Raw genomic sequence first — 20,788 nt, forward strand, 5'->3', positions numbered from 1 at the left:
AGCCTTTCCCACACCGAGCAGTCATTAGGGCTAAATGATTTGGATGTGCTCATAAGGATCAAGAGCATTAAGGACAGAAAAGCAAGAAAGGCGAACTATACTAAAGATTACTAAATTGAAGACTTTGTGTGTGTGTGAGGAAGATTAGCCCTGAGCTAACATCCGTTGCCAATCCTCCTCTTTTTGCTGAAGAAGAATGGTCCTGAGCTAACATTCGTGCCCATCGTCCTCTACTTTATATGGGACACCGCCACAGCATGCCTTGATAAGTGGTGTGTTGGTCTGCGCCCGGGATCTGAACCTGCAAACCCCGGGCCACCAAAATGGAGCACTCGAACTTAACCACTATGCCACTGGGCCGGCCCCTAAACTGAAGACATTTTAAAGGTTTTTTAAATTCTGTATCCAGGATGAAATCTTACATACGGGTGAATGATTAAAAATTGCACACAGTTTACCTGCTCAGTAGTAGATGGGTTAGTGAAAAGTTACACACAAATCAGAAGTTGGTTAAGTCTGCCTATTTTAAACATCTAGGGAATATGGGTCTGAAGAGACTTCACAGAGAATCCCATCCAATTTTTTACTCACAAATGTAAAGAGTTGCCCAAGTCAAGCAATTTATCAGGAGCAGGGCCGAGGCCCCCAAAGCAGGTCTCCTGGTGCCCAATCCAGAGCTCCTTCCCCACTCTAGGGCACACCAACCTCCTGTCCTTTTATTAAACTTAAATAACCACCCCTTCTGTATACTAGCTTTTATGTAATCAAAGGTGGGGCTCACCTTTCTTGCATCTGGGCTCCAACAACCACAACAACAAAATACTGACTGAGAACCGGCCATATCCCAGGCACCGTTCTGGCCACCAGGCAGCTAGTGGCAAACAAAACAAAGTCTCTGCCCTCACAGAGCATCATTCCAGTGGAGAGACAGACAATACACTGATAAATGCACGGCATACAATGTCAGACAGTGAGCAGTGCTAGGAAGAAAAGCAAGCAGGATAATGGAGGCTCCCCAAGGTAGGGATTTGTGTCTCCTCTGTTCGCTAATGTATCACCAGCATCCAGCAGATGCTCAATAAATATTTTTTTGACTGATGGAAAGTGAAGGGTGGTGCTCTTTTAGATAAGGAAGTCAGGAAGATCTGAGGTGATATTTGAGCAACATGTGCAAAAAACACTTAAAAACTAAGTGTGTGTTATAGAAGGTAACTCAGCACTCCGAGAAACAACCAAAAACAAACTTATGACTAATCTTTTAGGGTTTGTTTTGACAGAACGCTCCACACCTACCACAGTGAATGGCCAAGGAGGCACAGAATAAATCAACTGGTCCTACAGGCCGGCTCCGTCTCAGGCAGCCCCTCCCCACACCGTAGGTATCTCCAGAGCCTTCCAACAGCAGAATAGCAGCAGCAATAGCAGCTTCTAGCTTTCACACCACTGTCATCAAAGGATCTAGAAAAACGTCCTCCCAACAAAAGCATTACTAGTCTTTCTCAGACCAAAAGCTCTTGCCTGGGAGGATCCCAGGTCTTTGTACTCAAAATCAAGCCTAGTTCCTGGAATCTCTATTAATATCAATATTATTATTATTACCACCTTGTACTGAACCCCGACCATATGCTGCATATGGTAGGAGGCATTTAACATGCATTATTACATTTGATCCTCAGGACAACCCTGCGGAGTGGGAGACATAAGTAACTTGCCCCAGGCCACTCTACCAATAAGAGGTCAAGTTCACATCCAAACCCCCGGGTATGATTCATGCTTTTCCTTCCACATCACTTAATGCTGGCTAAACACAAATGAACTCAAGTACCATCATGTCACTGTGTAAAACAAGCAGTTTATTTCTGCAGAAAGGATAAATAACCAAGTCAAAGCCATTCTTTTCATGATGCCTTACAAAGGACGAAGTGCAAATGTTTTTCCTTCAAGTCACACATTTCAATTATACTGTAAATAAATCCACGTTAGAGCCATCCCCTGCTCTTTTTTTTTATTGCAGTAACATTGGTTTATAACATTGTATAAATTTCAGGTGTACATCATTATACTTCTATTTCTGCATAGATTACATCAAAAAATATGAACGCTTCACAAATTTGCGTGTCATCCTTGCGCAGGGGCCATGCTAATCTTCTCTGTATCGTTCCAATTTTAGTATATGTGCTGCCGAAGCGAGCACTCCCTGCTCTTTCTATAAACACTAATGGGTACCCGGTAAAGTGTTCAGGGCACAGTTACTAAGCTTGGTCTACACTGTGGCTCCATCTGAGAGCCCCAGTTAGTGATTCTGTCCTCCAGCCAAGCAAATATCAGAGCCACTGAGGCAGAAGAGCTCACCGTGAAATGTGCCTCAACTTGGTGTGCTGTCAAGCTCTTCCCATGAGTGTTAACTGCGTCAAATACTCTGTGCTAGGAGCTACAAATGTGTTCTCATAAAGGGTTCTCTGTTCTATTCACATCATAAAACCCTAGAATTTTATTGGAGGATTCTACAGAGCCCTCTCTGCCTATGCAGATTAACATGCACTTGTTATTCCAAAATCAAGCACTTTAACTTAAATCTAATCCTAATGGCTTGTTCCGGTACTCTATATTTGAAGGCCTGAATATATGCAAATTCTTTCAATGATGAGTTTATAGAAAAGTAATTTTTCCATTAATTCCCCAAAGGAAACTTCATAAACATACTTTATAAAAAGTAACACACATGCACCACCTCCCATTTTGGGGAACAAAATTTGCTGGCTATTTTTACCACACTATTTCCTAATTACTTATATCTGTCCCTTACAACTAGTCTGTGATCCCTGGAAAGTCCACATTTATAGAATTCTCAGCAACTAGCATAGTATACAGTCAAATTCCTTGATGAATAAATGAACAACTGAATGAATGAATGAATACACACCAGAGTGACCTAGTTATATATTCATTCTGCTTCAAATGAGCCTAGATAAAAACAAGCTTCAGCTTCTCTAAGCAGAAGCGCTACCTCATTCTCCAGTCCCTCCCTCCCTGCAAAATAGAGTGTATCTTTGATTTTCCACTGAACTAGATCTCGAAAGTATTTTAATTGAATTCATCTGCATGGCATACAGTAAGCAGATGCTTTTAAACAAAATATCATTATAACAGTTCCTTCTCTGATTTAGTCACATTTTCCATCTGAGTTCCTATACCAACTGTGATTATAATCTACGAACAAAAATGTGCATTAAAAAAAAATTTTTCAAGGCTTACTAGGGCAAAACATTCGTGCTCTTGGAAACTGAAGTGCAAACCTTTGTTAATCTATATGCCTTCTCTCCATAATACCTAAAACCATTATTTAGGGTAGGCCCAAATAAAGAAAGCACACCAAGCTGCTTGTGCATCTTTTTTTGAGCAAAAATCTGTTTTTTATGTTACTGGACCTCAGCTATATCGAAGCAGGAACTAACGCTCACCAAGGTCTCATACCTAATGGTCTGAACATACATAACAGTCTCACCTGACGTCATCATACAACCAAAAGCTGCTTCCCCAAATCACACTGGTCCAGAGAGGACAACTTTCATCTGTAAAGGAGGTAGGAAAAGAAAGAAAAGTTGGAGCAGAAAAGGAAACAGAAAAAAAGTGATAGAATGGTGGTCAGCCTTGGATTCTCTCCTTGGATCTACCCTGGTATTACAAGGAACCAAAGGCCTGTGGATCGCCTCCTCTAACAGTGATCTAGCCACCAGCTATTTCCCCCAAAGGCTTCAGAAAGAGGGCTTGGAGAACAGAGGCCACACTTTGGTCCAACACAAGATGTTCATCCCAGGCCAGGCTGAAGTGACATCAAGCACCCATCACCACCAGACTGGACACAGCCGCTACAGTGCTGGGACTACTCACGGTTTGCAGCATCAATCTCCCAAGGGATGATCCTCCCAGAAGAAAAGCCTTACAGAAGCAGACTGCCAGAGGTTACTGTAAAACCTTAGTGCACTTATTCAACAAATATTTACGTAGCACAACCAACATGCTGCCACTGGGCTAGGTGCTGGAAGAACAACTGACAGTCTCAGCAAGGGACTGAAGCTGCACTTCCCATGGTCCAGGCCAGATTAGACTCTATCTGTAAACCACCAAAGCAGGCTCCCGTAAGATCACAGTCCAAACAGAATGCCTATCACTACTCTCTGGCCAAAAAAAATAGTTTCATTCCAGCACAGAGCACAGGCCTTACTTCTAAGACAAGAAACACACACACTGAAGGCCTGTGAAACATACATTGTATCTTCATAAGGAAACTGGACCTAAGAAGTCAACCAACTTGCTTAGAAGAACAGAGCCACCAAACACTGGAATCAGGTTTCAAATTCACATGTGTTCATCTTAACCAGTCTAATATGCTCCTTGAAACATTAAACTTATTTGGACCCTAACTCAGGCAATCCTCTGTCTGCCAGGCCCTTCGCCCTCTTTTTTTGCCTGCTGAATTCATCCTTTGAGGCCCAGATCAAAATGTCATGCCTCTCTGTTCTCTTTCCTTTCATTGATTTAGCATGGTATCTGGCATAAAGTCGGCACTTAGTAAATGTTGGCTGAATTGAAAACATACGTGCACACAATAGGAAAATTACAGTACATTTTTTGCTGAGGCATGAGCATTTACCTAAATCAACGAATTTCATTTTCATGGCTGTGTGTATATACTCAACTCCAAATATTTATAAGAAACTCATAATCATACCATAGCTTAGCAAACAAAGTGGCAACAGGGTTACCAGAAAACCTTTCACTGAAAACAATTAGGAAAATAAAGAATTAATGTTTTACATGCATAACAGTTCAACCAAAATTCTGCAACATCATTACTTAATATTGATAAAATATCTTCCTGGGGGGCCGGCCTGGTGGCACAGTGGTTAAGTTCACACACTCCGCTTTGGCAGCCCAAGGTTTGCGGGTTCAGATCCTGGGCACTGACCTATATACCGCTCATCCAGCCATGCTGTGGCAGCGTCCCACATACAAACTAGAGGAAGATTAGCACAGACATTACTTAGCTTGGGGACAACTTTCCTCAACCAAAAAGAGGAAGACTGGCAACAGATGTTAGCTCAGGGCCAATCTTCCTCACCAAAAAAAATAATAATAATAAATATGTATATATATAAATAAATATCTTCCTGAACATATGCTGAATTAAGAAAAAAGACTGTTGTTCTAAGTATTATTAGCTCACATATTTATCTATTAGTTTTGGAATGTATTTTTGTACTCATCCTGATATTTAGATAGGTCTGTGAAAATCTCGTGTACATTGCTCAAGGAAATGGTCTAGTTTTTTTATCCTGACTTAATTCCTTTCCACAAACCACCCCCAAAGGAGTAACACAGGGAAAAGAACTCAACTTGGAAATGGAAGGCCCGGATTCAAATTCAGCTCTGCTTCTCGTCGGCTGTGTGGCCTTGGGAAAGTTACTCAAACCTCTTTACCAGTATCTTCTATAAAAATGAGGATGCTGCCTATTTACAAGTTTTGTACCAGGCGGATGGGCATAAATGGCTGGCATACAAATGGTGCTCAGTTAATGCCAGGTGAAACGGAATTTACTTCTCTTACTTTCCAAGAAGCAGGACTTCAATTTCCTCACTCGTAAAATGAAGGAAATGGTACCTACACCTCTGAGTTATGAGAAGTAAGAGGTCACATTAGACTAGTGTCTGACATACACTAAAGGCTACAGAGGGTGTGTTAATCTCTCTCTCTCTCTGTCACATACATACACACACACACACACACACACACACACACACACACGGCTTCACTCTACCCAAAATACAACAAAACAGTAAAAAGGTTAACACAGTTATACTTCAACAGATCAGACCCCACAGGAGTGACTATTTATGAAGAGTAATTGCTGTCAATAACTGAATGTACTATATCATTATGAAGTGCAGAACAGCTAATCCTCAAATCCCGATATGACAACACAAAATCTGTGCTTACCCTACACATAAGGTTTCTGTACCCAAGGGCAGTCATAGCAGTAAAAATGTTATGTAGTTCACCACACTAACCAGCTAAAAAAGGAAAACCATATGGTCATTCAATCGATGCAGCAACAGCATCTGACAAAATTAAACACCCATTCATGATGGAGACTCTCAGCCAACTAGAACTACAAGAGAACCTGATAAAGGGAGCATACAAACACCTGCAGCTAATGCCACACTTCCTAGTGAAGGACTGAATGCTTCCCCCTCAAGATCAGGAACCAGGCAGGAGGTCCACACTCCCTACAACTACGCAGGGTTGTACTGGGGGGCCTGGGGAGTGCAGTAACGCGAGAAGAATCAGTGAAAGGCAGATTGAAAGGAAGGAAGTAAAACTTGTTATTCACAGATGACATGATCATCTATGTAGAAAATGCTAAGGAATCTACAAAAAAGCTATTAGAACCACCAATAAGTTAGTTTAAAGCAGGGGGAACTTTTTGGGGTGATGGAAGTGTTTTACGTCATAACTGTGGTGGTGATTACATGACTGTACGTCTGTCAGACTTCACTGAATTGTATCCTTAAAATCAGTAAATTTTATTATAAGTAAACTAAACTACAAGAAAGCGGACCTAAACAGGAAATGAAGCCTTGCCACTCCTCACTCAGGCCGGCCTCCTGCCGTCCCTTCTCCCCACACAGACACAACACTGTTCTTACATCTGAAATACCTCAGGCACTGAGATGTCCCCATCTCAAGGAGAACTACTGACTTGTAAATCAGAAAAGGCCCTTGGGAAAGACATCTTAAGTAACACAGGGATGAAACAGCTTCCACAAGAGGTTGGATAAAGTGATCAGCATTCCACGCAGTCCAGTAAGACAAAGCTTTGTAACGTCAACGTGGCTATAGCCCAATAAAGCGGTGCACAAAGGACGTTTATGTACAAAACCCCACAAAGTTAGAACTGGAGTTATCAATATCAAGGGGTTCCCCTAGTTTAGCTCTCTGGTGGTAAAAAGGAGGAAACTGAGACTCTAGAAAGAAGTGACTTGCTCAAGAGAACACAGAAGTTTCCAACAAAGACCAGAAAGAAACGAGTTTTTTAAAACAGAACAACTATAGAGCAGCACTATGTAATTTGAATTTGTAGTTGACGTGCATAATTAATAAAGTAATCCATGTGAAAGATCATCAAGTAGCCTGTCGGGGAGCAATACTAGTAAGTGCTGGAACCTGGATTCAAACCCAGCAGTCAGAGCCAGAGCCATGGCTCCTCACCAAACCACCTCCCGACTGTGGAAGAGAGAAAACCACAGAATGCCCACTCAAGACGTCTGAGCTACACGCCTGCCGACAGAACCGCATACATGCAACCACAGTTGGACACAGAACACCACTCACCTTTAACTTTGTTACCTTAAGATGCGTTCACATTTATTTTGGAACAGGTATGCGACTACTTTCAAATTCTACCTGTATGTGAAGAGATCTGACCGTCTATTGGTTTTTCTCAAGACAACCACTCCCCAAATCAAAGGCAGAATATGGAGAGCCTACTATGTGCAACGTGCTTTACTAAAGAGTTAAGACTGGTCCCCATCCTTCCCAGTGGCTCAGAACACAGCCTTTCAATCATACAATTGTTAGACCAGATGCTTCCTAAATTCCAAAAAGGAAGAAGAATCATCCTAATCTTTCCAAAGATATCAAGTGTGTTTTTTTCTAAAATTCACAATTTAAGTGAGGAAAAGTCTCAATCCAGCCTCAAGACTTGAGACATTGTTAAAACTTCTCCATTTTCACTTACTTTTGAAAAGCAAAAGTCAGAAAGCAACATTAACAATCAAAGAATGTACAAAACAGGGATTTCCCCCCTTTTTTTTTTGGTGAGGAATATCAGCCCTGAGCCAATATCCATGCCATTCTTCCTCTTTTTGCTGAGGAAGACTGGCCCTGGGCTAACATCTGTGCCCACTCTTCCTCCACTTTATATGGGACATCGCCACAGCATGACCTGACAAGCGGTGTGTCGCTACGCACCCAGGATTCGAACCCGGGCCACCAGCAGCAGAGTGTCCGCACTTAACTGCTACGCCACAGGGCCGGCCCCCTACCCCCCCCCTTTGTTTTTAAGCTTCCACCCACTTAAGCCAGAAACTTGGGTGTTTTCCTGGGTTCCCACCCCTTCCTCAACCCCCACAGCCAAGAGGTCACTGAGACTTGTCCCTTCTGCTTGTTTCTCCAAGCTGGTCCTTTGTCCCCATCCCCTGGCTCCTGCCCAGGCTCAGATCTCATCTTCTCGTATCTGAACCCTTTCACGGGCCTCTCCCTGGGCTATCTGCCTGACTGCCCTGCTCCCAGCCTCAGAGGGATCGTTCTGACTCAGATCTTGCCCTGACTCTGTCCTGTTTGCTCAAAAGCCTTCCACAGCCCCCCACCACAAACAGGATCAAGTCTAAGCTCTTCAGCTTAAGGCAGAGCTTTAATTAAAAAATAAACTAGAAATCAACACACCCTCAGAAGAATATAAACACCTTTTATCTGACACAGGAAAGGAGAAAGAGAAAGAAAAGGAAGAGAAAAAAAGGATTTTAACTGTGCTGGAAATAAATTATAGTTCCAAATTTTAAAGGCAGGGCATTTAAAAAAAAAAAGTAAAATGGATCGTGTGTCTCATACACACACACACGTACACACACAATAATGGGGTAATAGGTTGCTTTTTATTTTTTTTAATTCTATCAATCTTTAAATTTCTCTTTAACTCTCCAGTGGAAAGTCTTCCTATTTTTATAGATAATAAATTAAGATGTTTTTAATACAGATAATTATAAAAGTAAATTAAATTCAAGCTCTTTCTGAGAAAGACAAACACTGTATGATCTCACTCATATGTGGAATATAAACCAACACATGGACAGAGAAAACTGGACTGTGGTTACCCGGGAAGTGGGGGTGGGGGGTGGGCACAAGGGGTGAAGGGAGTCATATATGGGGTGATGGACAAACAAAAATGTACAACCCAAAATTTCACAATGTTAGAAACCATTAAAATATCAATAAAAATCAAAAAAAAAAAAAATTCAAGCTCTTTCTATCAGTACTAAGGCAGTTTTAATTTCATTAATCTTTATATCATAAAATAAGGTATCAAAATACACCCCAAAAGAAGGTCATTTGGCATTCTGCACAGCACAAGGTTAAAGGGCAGAAAAAATAATACAGGCAGAAATGAGAACATGTCAGCAGTCTAAGAGGATCAGCATTTTAACGCAACTCTTTGAAGATCTCGATTGACTTAACATATCTGAGTGCCCAGAAATCACGATCTTTACTTCATGGCACTTGATTAAGCTTCAGCTTATGAAAATTTCTAAATCATCTTCATCCTGTCCTACTTGAAAAGAAACTCAGGCCCACCAAGACCCTCCCTCCTCTCACCAGGGAACTGGGGCCCAAGAGCAGTGAGGGTGCAGAGGACTGCCCCTTCGCCCTCCAAGCCTCCCTTTACTTGACAACCTTCTAGCCCAGGGGCTCTCCACACAGCACCACCAACATCTGGGGCTGTCCTGTGCAGTCAAGGATGTTTAGCAGCATCCCTGGCCTCCACCCACTGGATGCTAGCAGCACCCTTTCCCCCAGTTGTGACAATCAAACATATCTCTGGACCTTGCCAAAAGTCCCCAAGGAGGCAAACTGCACAGGTGGAGCAGCTCTGCTCTAGGCTAATCTGATTGCCCTCACCATTCAAGGCACAGCATCACTGGCCTCCAAGTTCTCCAGGGACCACCACCATGGCCATCCTCAGGGTTCCAAGTCTCTGACAAAGCAGCCTGACTAGCTTTTTAAATGTTCCCATTACTCCGCAACTGGGCCCAAGCCCACACCACAGTGCCGGCCCTTCCCACGCCCACCCCCCTGTCTAAACTACAGCCGGCCTCACCAGGCCCGCCTTGCTCCACAGCTCAAGTTTCCCTCTCCCATTTTTCTATTATTTCACTCCCTAACATATTAAGCTTTCCAATCAGCCTGCCAAAAGGCCTTGGGCTATACAAAAAAGAGCCACTGCGTGATGATTTACAACATCCGTCCTCTGTTAGAAAGTGCAAGGCCTATAATAAAACCTGAAATAACAGCAAGCCATGGTAAAATCAGACCATCCAAAGGAAAGAGTCAATGTTCCACACTGTCCACAGTGGGTGTGCTCTGTCTGCCCTGAGAGGCAAGGCCGCCTTTGCTACTTTTTGTGTGTGTGTGTGTGTGAGGAAGATCAGCCCTGAGCTAACATCCATGCTAATCCTCCTCTTTTTGCTGAGGAAGACTGGCTCTGAGCTAACATCTATTGCCAATCCTCCTCCTTTTTTTTTTTTCCCCAAAGCCCCAGTAGATAGTTGTATGTCATAGTTGCACATCCTTCTAGTTGCTTTTGCTACTTCTTATAGTGATGCTCTAAAAGTAACTGTCCAGGGCACCTGGCACATACTCCATCTCGGCCACCCTTGCACATACGAAGACAGGCCATCTGTTTGGTTCAAAAGGTCATCTAACTCAGTCAGGTTCAAAACTCCAGGCCCCATCTCTAATCTGATTAATTCCATCATTAGTCACTCTGTAGCCACACACAGATCTCTGCCTACAACACAAGAGGGAAAATTCCAGTTGGCAGACATCAGGTCAAGGCAGTGAAACACTGCATCTGGAGAAATTCAGCTCGTCAGGAGAGACAGGTACAAGGCAGGGTGGGGGCTGTGGACTTTCCTGGGGGAAGCAGAAAAGCAGGGCCGTCTCCTGCTTGCACCATTCATCATTAGGAGAACACTTCACACCATTCCGAAATTCCTCTCTCAACACTTCCCCAAACAGGATGTGTCCAATCAGTGACTCATGAAAAATAGGGTATTTCTAGAAATTCACTGGAAGGAAGGTGTGGGAGAAAATTTCTAAGGAGAGAGAACAAAAAGACAATATGCAAAGCTAATTAAGCATTCACAAAGCCGGAAGTGGGCTCCAGCTGGGCCACTGTGACCTGGCCCTATAGTGGCTGACTAGCCTTTAGTCCCACTCCTCCCTCCCCCTGCTCAACTCAGGAGTCCAACCCACTGGGCCTCCGAACAAATCCGTCTTCCCGAACCTTGGCCATAACTACCCATCTAGTCAAACCCTGGTTTTTTCTAACCGATTAGAGCCCCGGCTTCTAGATCTATCAAATGGCGATGGTGCCTACTGTACAGATGGTGAGTCATACCTGTCCTCCCTTCCCCCTTCACGAAGGCTTCCTAGGGCCCCACAGGAAGTAATCTCTGTTATCAGTGCTCAGTAAGGACACTTAGCACACGTCACTTTGTATTAGTATAATTTGTGTACCCTCTTCTCTCCATCCACTAGACTGTAGTAGCAGCACCAGCTGCCATGAGCCCTCACCACGTGACAGGCTCTGGGCTCAATGTTCTACATGGGTTTTCTCATTTAATTCTCACACCTATCCTGTACCTAGGCAGTATTATTAACAGTTCTCCCATTTTACGGATTTAGGAAGCTCAAGCTTAGACAGCTGAGAGGCAGCAGAGACAGTGTCATGATGAAAAGCATGAACTCAAGAGCCCAAGTGCCTGGGGTTGAAATTCTGGCTTTACTACTGCCCAGCTCAGTGATCCTGGAAAGTTTCTTAATCTCTCTGTGTCCCAGTTTCCTCTTCTTTAAACACAGGGATGACAACAGTACCTACCCACAGGGTTGTCCTAAGGATTAAATACATTTAACTTTTGTTAAGCACTTAGTGTCTGGCGCATGGTAAGCATTATGTAATAAGTGTTTGTTAAATATAAGTAGTGAATGAGCATACTTGCCCATGGTCAAATTATTAACTGGTGAAATCAGTGTTTGAGGCCAGGTCCAACTGGCTTCAAAGCAGATGCTCTAATCATCACATGGGCTAAGGAACAACATAAGCCCCTCATGGGAATGAACCTTTCTCATCCATCTCTGTATTCCTGCAAGGCACACTGGTCCCAAGCCACCACACAAGGTTTAGAGGTGTTACTAAAAGAGTGAAATCTGAAGAATTTATAAAAGGCTGTCTCTGAAAAGAGATTATAAACACTAAAGAACTACCAAGGCCTACAAAAGAAAAAAGTACAAAAAGCATAAAAGCCTCTCATCAAGGCAACCCTATGGTCTGGATATCCATTCTGAGTATGGTTATTTTGGAGGCCTTAACATTAACAAGCAAACAAAGTTCCACAAGACAATACTACAAAGAGGAAAACAGGGCGACAGGGCACGTGGTAACCATGGCTTCTCAATTCCTTCCCTATCTGATAGACTCTTCAAAGTCCCAACACAATACCAGCCTTCATTATAACTGTCACCCAGACATCGATCACTATCACCAAAGCAACTCGCAGGGGTTAACCTCCCAGCCCTCTTGGACAATAATTAGACGACTCACACAGTTTCAAAGCCATGCCTCTGTACCTCTCTATCATGGAACTACTTTGGTCCCACTGAGTAAATAAAATAAGGAGCCCAGATTGGCAGCATTCTCCATTCCCAATGAGCAGCAATTTGGAAATCTGTATACAGGTAATCCTTGGAGCCCTGCTGGAGTCGGATATGGAACAAGACCGCGCCTGGTCAGGTCTAACCACGGAATCCCTTCCTCTGGAGGGCCAAGGACCTCTCATCCCTTCTATACCAGGTCACAAGTGCAGTTCCTAAGGGACTGAGCCATTCAGACATGTTCTTACTTTTTTAGGGATCTACCCTCACTAATTCAACTTTCCAAACAATACCCTCTAAGAATCAAGTCTCTCCCCTATGGCCAGAGAAACAAGATTTTTATCAACCAGTAACACCACCGCTCCTGGAACACCGTGCTTCACTCCCTGCAATCTAAGAGCTGTATTTGCTGGCCAGTTTTACTCATTCAACAAACATGTATTATGAGCCAGGCACAATTCTGGGTTCTAGGGATGCATCATTAAATAAGAGAGTCAAAAACCCCTGCCCCTTCAAAGCTTGTGATCTAATGGGGGGAGAGGGAGACAGAAAATAAATCAAAACTATAACAAACAAGTAAATGATGTACTCGATTAGGAGGTGATAAGTGCTCTGGAGGAAAAGAGAGAGGCTGGGATCTGGCAGTAGGGAGCTGGTTTCAACAGTGATCTGTGTAGGCCTCTTGAGAAGGAGCTGTTTGAAAGAGATAAAAGAGTGAGCTGTGCAGATCACTCGAGAGGAGAGAAGATGGTTCCAGACAGAGGGAATGGCCAGGGCAAAGGTTCTGAAGCAGGAGCGCCTGATGTGCCCATGGAGCAGCCAGGAAGCAGCGGGGCTAGAGCAGAGGAGGGCGGGGGATCTAGGTCACAGAAGAAGATGTAGGGTCTTCCAACAAAGCGCGTTCACTCTAACACAAACGAGGGTGATATCGACAGCACGCCAGCAACATTAACTCCTTCAACAAATGGGGTGCAGGACGTCAAACAAATAAGTGAGCACTGTGTGCTCAAACTGTCAGTCTGACAAAGAGAGACAGGCGAATAACCGATGACAGTAAGCATGCTTATCACTAGCCCTGAGAGAGATACACGCAGGGCCTCTGGAAAGCCAGGAGGAGCGTCTAACAGCCTCCAAGGAGGGATGCTCCAGCTGAACTCCACAGGATAGGCAGAGACAAGATGAAGAGGAAGTGACTCTAGCAACAGAGGAACAATACGCATAACAGGACAGTGACATGGGGGCGGTGTGACCTGTTGAGTGTGGCTGGTGAGGAGAGGAGGAGATGGGCTGGAGAGGCAGGCAAGGGTCAGCTTACAGAGGGCTTTGTGGGCCCAGAGCCTGGTCATTAGCCAAAAGATAAGGGGAGCCACCAATGAGTTTTAAGCTCCAAAGTTGAAGGCTGAGTCTTTGTTTTAGGATGGTCACTCCGACTGCAGCGGGCACAGGCTGATATATAACCTAGCTGATAAATGACAGAGGTATGAACTGCAGCTGTAGGAACAGGGAGAAGGGGTCAGAGCAAGAGAGATTAGAGGACTAGTTAACCAACTGGAGGCAAGCCATGTTGATTCACAGACACCACCTCCCAAAGGGAGCACTGGGTCCAGCGAGGGGACAGCTTAGTAGGGCTGGGCGCAGCCTCCTTGACTCTTACCTGCAGCAGAAAGGAAAGGCTGCTAAAAGATGGACTAAACACAACCCTCCCCCTTGCCCCAAGGGTGGCAAGTGAGATGTTAGAGTGCGGAAAGTGTCCAAAGGGAACGTGCAGCACAAGGCAGGAGGGTCCCGATCAGCAGAATGAGCATGAGGATACAGAAGGTGGACGCCAGAGACACCCAGGGGCAGGCAGACAGGCAGGCCCGCTGCTCCAGGAACATCTACGAACATAAACACGGCCCTCAGACAGGCAGGAACTGGCAAAAGCAAGGCAGGGGTGGGCAGTGCAGATAGTTGCCCTCGGGTAGGAGCCAGGCGCCACCCAGGTGTCTGAACAAGGGTACCAGGCAGAGCGCAGGCCTCTAGAAGGAGGCAGCTTTGTAACACAAATAACCACCATTTATTGGCATTCTCTAAGCAGGTGGCAGGTCTGTTTCATGACTCAAACCCAAGTCTGTATAAATCCCTGCAGGCTATTACCACCACTAGACGCCCATTAAAACTGGGGCTCAGGGGCCAGCCCAGTGGCCCAGTGGTTAACTGCTCATGCTCCACTTCAGCGGCCCAGGGTTCACAGGTTCGGATCCTGGGCGTGGACCAACGCACAACTTGTCAAGCCATGCTGTGGCAGCGTCCCATATAAAGTAGAGGAAGATGGGCACAGATGTTAGCTCAGGGCCAATCTTCCTCAGCAAAAAGAGGAGGGTTGGCATTGGATGTTAGCTCAGGGCTGATCTTCCTCACGCACACACAAAAAAAACTGGGGCTCAAAATTAGATGTGACTTGGTACAAGTCCCAGAGCAAGTCCCTCTGGACTAAGGTCAGAGAAGAGCTCAGTTAGGGAGAGGAAGAAAGCAGAATAAGATGCAGAGCCTGAAAACCCAGTCAGGAGTCAAAGGGGGACTGTCATCTGTTCCCGGGAGGTGACAAGTCCTGGCTAGAGGGATGGCAGGGGCAGAATCACACCAGAACACCCTTCCAGAAGACAGAAATGCCCGCCCCTCTCTCCTGCTGGCAGGAAGAGGGAATGCTCCTGCCAAGACTGGCATAAGAAGAAAGAGGAAGGAAGTGGCACAGAGAAAGTGACCGGCAGACAACCACAGACCAGCCCGGCCTGGGCAGTGATCTCCCCTCTGGACATGGGCTGTCAGGAAGCAAGAAGCTGACCCAACCCCTACACCATGTGGAACAAGACAAGGGCTTCCCTCACACACCACAACTGCCAGGCCCCACAAAGCCCCGTGGCCCCACGCCTGCAGCACAGACAACCAAGCCCTGCACCTGCACTTTGCTGCTGTCACAGAGACGGCTACTGCCTTCGCCCCTGTTCTCGTCAAAACCCTCACAGATCCTGTCTGCTCTGAGAGGGCTCTTCAGTGACTAGAAAATGCAGACATTTCCCTGACAATCTTCACTCAAACACGGGAAAACCTCCTCTCCTTTCCCCTTGTCTGCCCTTGCTCCCAGCTGAGATGGAAAACAAGAAACATCCTCTTCGCCAAGAAGCTCAGGAGATGCGGGGACTATATTTAGCATCTCAGTTCTCAGCAGAACCCAGGTCCATGTACAGAAGCTGCTCTCCAACCCTCCTGCCCCTCCCCTTCATGAGGCTGAGTCTACCCAGGGAAAGCGTCTTGCAATCTGGTTGTAGGACTGCCCTCTGGGGAATCAGTCACAGCACGGGTTTTTCAGCCCACAGGTGCTGTGAGACTTCTGCATGGTAAACCTGCTCACCAGGGTCAGGGGGCTGACCCAGGCACATGGTGGCAGGCTCATCTCTACCGTGTCACCATCACTGGTCCACTGGGTCCCCTACTAGACCCTGAGCAAGCAAGTCTGTTCACTCCCTCAGGTTGTGACGACCGACTTGGCGTTGCCATAGCAACTGCCTCTGTATCTTACGGCATTTATCAAACCATATTGTAATTGTTTGTTTACGCATCTGTTTATACTGTGAAACTGTGAAGCCCTAGAAATCCAGGACTCTCTATTTACGTTAGTAAACTCCGCAGTGCCTGAACAGGATAGGCAGACCTTCAATGAACGACACAGAACAAGCGAATAAAATAATCTCCCCTTCCAGAAATCATAAAGTTATTCTCAACCAGCACCTTCCTTTCCTCTTAGAGCAAGGCTAGGACCCCAACTCACTCCACACACACTCATTTCTATCCCAGCCCACACTGACAAAGAGTCCCAACTCCGTCCCACCCCCTCACAATCCAGAGGTGAACATGGTGGGCACAGCCCTCCAGGGCCCTCCACTTTCTTTACTTTCTCCAAGCAACCTGTCTCTCTCGCTTAGGATCAGGTACTTTGTCTCCATCCTAGAATGCTCTCTCATCTCCTTCTGCTATCATTTATTCTGTCACTTACTCAACAAATATCCTGGAGGGTCTTTTGTTTGCCAGGCCTTGTTCCAGGCTACCTAACGCTTGCTTGTACTTCCAGCTCCAGCAAAGGTTCGAGCTCCTGCAGGAACCGCACCGACCACACTGATCTCACCCTCCTCTCCAGACATGAGATGGGCCTTTCCCACCAGGCTACCAGCACATCCAGGAGGATGGTCACATCTCCTATCTCCTCTGCAGCTGCCCCCAGTGCCCAGCTCAGCAAGGGCTGGACACACAGTACTCAGGCTGGTTAATCAACAGACGAGGAGACTCCTCTGTCCAGGCCAGGCCCAAGAGAGTTTAGAGGGTGAAGACAACAGAGGTAGGCTAACGCTCATTCCTGCCACCGTCACTGAGCGAAGTCTGGCCCACTGCCAAGGTCTCCAGAGCAACAGCAAAGCACAGCATGGAAACACCCACCACCAAGGCTAACTTCCTCCAGCACATGCCACCTATCCCCCCAATCAACTCTGTGGATGGAATTCTTCTATCTTTGAACCTGCTTGGATTCTTCGTCCCTGGATTTGAGCTGTGATGATCCAGGGGGAAAAGAGGGACTCAATTCTGAAAAGGCAAAGATAACTTTCCTCCCAAAGTGCTCCCTTGTCTCAACCCTCCAAAATCTGTACTAAAACTCCTCTCCTCTGCTGAGTAATTTCACTATCCCGACTGTGCCCCTTCCACCCTGCCCTCAGTCAGGGCATTCCCACATTGGGAGAAAACAGTCAAGGCCTTCAGCAGGGAGCTGGGCAGCATTCAGCCCAGAAGATGCCGAATCTTCCAGCTCTGATGCTGTGGCCCCACGAGAGGCTTTGGAGCCGCTGGAAATGTCACAGAAATTCAGCAGGAATAGGACTATCGATGCACTTCACCATTATGACGATAAAACTAAAATTTCACGTATACAGCACTATTTAGGAAGAGTATCATTCACAATGTCTTTGTCAACAGAGCATAAATTTACATACATTAGGTATCAATAGAAATAATTTGCATGTGGGTGTGCCAGCTCATTATACATATTCTGCTGTCCCTTGGGAGTCTGAGAAATGCAATGTTCAAACGGCACTATCGTTTTTCACCTGTCTGTGTGCTGGCCAGATGGGAAGAGACCATTCATTCGTCTATCACAGATGAACTCTACTCAGGAGGAAGGGTACCGTTTACTTCATCCAGCATAACAAAGACACATCATCTATCAGCCCCAAATGGGCTCAGTTCTCCTGCAGCCCCCCAATCGCCCTTCCCAAAGAAAGAGATCTAAAATCAGATATGAAAACACAGCAACCAAAAGGAATGACAAAATTGTAAAAATGGGGAATGTGATTATAGACTCAAAGACTGGGTACCACTTAGCTACCACCTAAAATCCCTTTCTCTTCTCCTCAAGGATAACCAAGTGAATGGGCAGGATGTAAAAAAAGAAATATGCAATGTAACTAGTAAGTAAGAATACTTACTACGACACACGATACAAATATATTTTTAACACTGAAGGAAGATATGATTCTCTCAAAAGGATATTTCACTCCAATGATAAATAATTCAAGATTGATGACTTCTCCAAGGTTATATGGCCAAAGAGCACAGACATGACACGAGTTATGCCTCACACTAAACCTCAGGAGCTCTTGAAACTTTATATTTAAAGACACCACCTCCCCTCCCGCCCGCCATTGCATTTAAATTATAATTACACCTACACTCACAATGTTATCTGGGCTTTCCTCTTCAATCTTGCTGTTATTATCTGGTTATTATGAATAGACAGTACCTCTTCCCAGAACAGCTAATACCACCAGTATTAATAGTAACGGGTACTATTAACTCTCTTCTGACGTAATGTGCAAATATTTCTAAATTATCTGTCCTCTCAAGTCATTTCTAAGGGCAGTAACACTTAATGCATGGACAACATTTTGAATGTCTTTTAAAATAAAGAGACTGGACAAAGGAGTTTCTGAGCATAGAGAATCTGTGCATATGCATATGAACTCATAAAGACTATACCCACACATTTTTTTAACCCGATAAAATGATTAGTGAGCAGCTCCCAGATCCTCAGATGGTTCTGGGTAACAGAAAGATCCTTCCTTGGCAAGAGCTATAAGATCCTGGTTCAAGTCCCAGGGCTACCACTTACCAAATATCTTATTTTGGAAACCCTTAAACCTCTGAGAAGCTGTTTCCTCAGCTGTATCATCGGCATAAGACCTGTCCCACCCAAATAGTGTTTTGAAAATAGTCAAGTATAAATAAAAACACAAGCTTGTTATAAGAAAAGAGCTCCTGCTCGAGGGAGTTTGCAGTTTGGTTGCAGGAAATAAGAACACAAACACAGGAAAGAGGCCCACGGCGCGAATGGTGCCCTTGTTTCATGAGAGATTAATCACTGAAGGATATTCAGGGAGGGCCTCAGTGTCGGGCACTGCAGGACACAGGGTGCGTTAACGCCAAGTCCCTCCCTTCAGCGTGCCCTCTTATAATGAAGGGCTGAAGGCTAGGTGCCCTAAACATGCAGGAGATGGAGCTAACGGAAGCTACTAGTGATAAATGGAAACTTCCAGGCACTGTAGGGCTGGGGAAGAACCTGGAAGGTAAGTGGGTAGGATTACAGATCCCCTGGAGGGGAGGAAATCCTCTGCCATCTGACAGTCTCCCATCACATGACTCTCCTTCCCCAGGGAGCAGACGTGAACATCCTGCCTCATGTGCATACCAATTCCCCTCACCCCTCTGGGCTGGGCTGCGCTCACAATCACCCCAACCCAGCCCACCCTCACGCCTCTGAGGTGCACATCAATCCCTCCATCGGGTCAGGTGGGTGCCCAGCCTGCCATCTCTCTCCAGACGACCGGGCACTGCTCGTCCCCTGGGCGAGAGCCGGCGAGGCGGCATCTGGAGACAGCACACGCTGTGATGTCAGGCTCGGGGAGAGCACGGTTTATGGACTGCTGACATTTTAGTGGGTGGGCAGCAGGTTCTTTGTTTTTTCCAGGCTCCCTGTGACCTATTTCCTGAGTCCTCCCTCCCATTCAGACGCCTCCCTGGGGCTAACGGTCCAGTCTGAAGAGGGAGAGGAGAGGGGGAGAAGAACACAGGATGAGCCCTCCTGTGGAGCCAGAGAGGAGCTTCTGGCAGAGGCCCAAGTTCAGAGCAGGACAACTTTACGCAGCTGCTCCACCCATCTCCCCTCCACTACTGAAGCCCTACAGCAAGCAGGAGGCTGAACTTTCAGAATTAGAACCCCCAAGCCAGAAGGCGCCTTGGAAGTCATTAACGGACATTCTCAGATCAAGAAAACAAGGCAAAAGGTATTGGGAGGAAAAAAATCCTCAAGAGGTGGGGTGGCAGGTAGACTTACTTGTGCAAAGGCCCGCATGGCTCAAGGGAGATGACCCTGCTCTCTTCGTACACATCTTGGTGATTACTCTGCATATGTGTCTGTAGGTATATAATGTCCCTTATATAAAATAAACAGGCATTGAATGAATAAATTAATGGTTGATCTTTTATTTTTAAATGGTAAGTTCCTTAAAAATAGAGACAAATTGGTATTTTTAATATGGCCCTGGGGGGAAACGCACCCTCAAGTAAGCACACACGTGAAACAACCGTTGTCTTCAAGGAGTTTATGTGCTGCCGCCACCTTCCCGAAGCTTTCCCTCCTCCTCTCCCTGGCAGAGGCACTGTTTCTCCTTCCCACCAGCTCATGAGGGCCTTCGAGGCAGGAACTTTGCAGAGTCTGGGGCCTGGTACAGAACAGGTGCTCTACATATTGAATGAAAGAAGAAAGAAGGCCTAAACTAACAATCACAAACCAACCCAAAACTATAAGACGGGTCTGACAAGTGAGTGGCCGCCACCTAACTACCTTGTAACATGCCCCTTCCTTTGTACTCCCAATGCCCCACTTCAGGCCCCTAATTAGTGACCACTTCCCTGGGCAAGGGCCAATGCTTCCCTATTGGGCTCCCTGCCTTGGGTCCTTCTCCCCTCTGACCCTCTCACCCCCATTCCCATTTCCAGATCAGTCTTCCTTAAGGCCAGCTCTGTTCATTTCACTCCCCTATTCAAAAGCCTTAGATATTTCCCAACAACCTTGGGTAGAGAAGGCTGCTTCCACAGGCAGCAAGTACCTGGCCAGTGCAGCAAGCAGGGATGTTTAAAACAGGGGCTCATGTGAAATGTGGACCACCAGACTAAGCGACTTTAAGGCTCCTTATACCCCAAACGATTCTGTCTAGG

General features: G+C 45.7%; 1 protein-coding gene and 1 non-coding gene across 5 annotated transcripts in view; both read right to left on the reverse strand.

The window, feature by feature from the left end:
• ASAP2 (ArfGAP with SH3 domain, ankyrin repeat and PH domain 2) overlaps window positions 1-20,788 on the reverse strand; it is a 172,403-nt gene that overhangs the window by 135,740 nt on the left and 15,875 nt on the right. The gene's annotated exons all lie outside the window — the stretch shown is intronic.
• LOC131412301 (U6 spliceosomal RNA) lies at window positions 2,088-2,194 on the reverse strand. Its single transcript, XR_009221744.1, has one exon. It is a non-coding gene; the product is annotated as a U6 spliceosomal RNA (small nuclear RNA).

The sequence above is a fragment of the Diceros bicornis genome, chromosome 12 (assembly GCF_020826845.1).
Source record: "Diceros bicornis minor isolate mBicDic1 chromosome 12, mDicBic1.mat.cur, whole genome shotgun sequence".
Taxonomy (NCBI): Eukaryota; Metazoa; Chordata; class Mammalia; order Perissodactyla; family Rhinocerotidae; genus Diceros; species Diceros bicornis.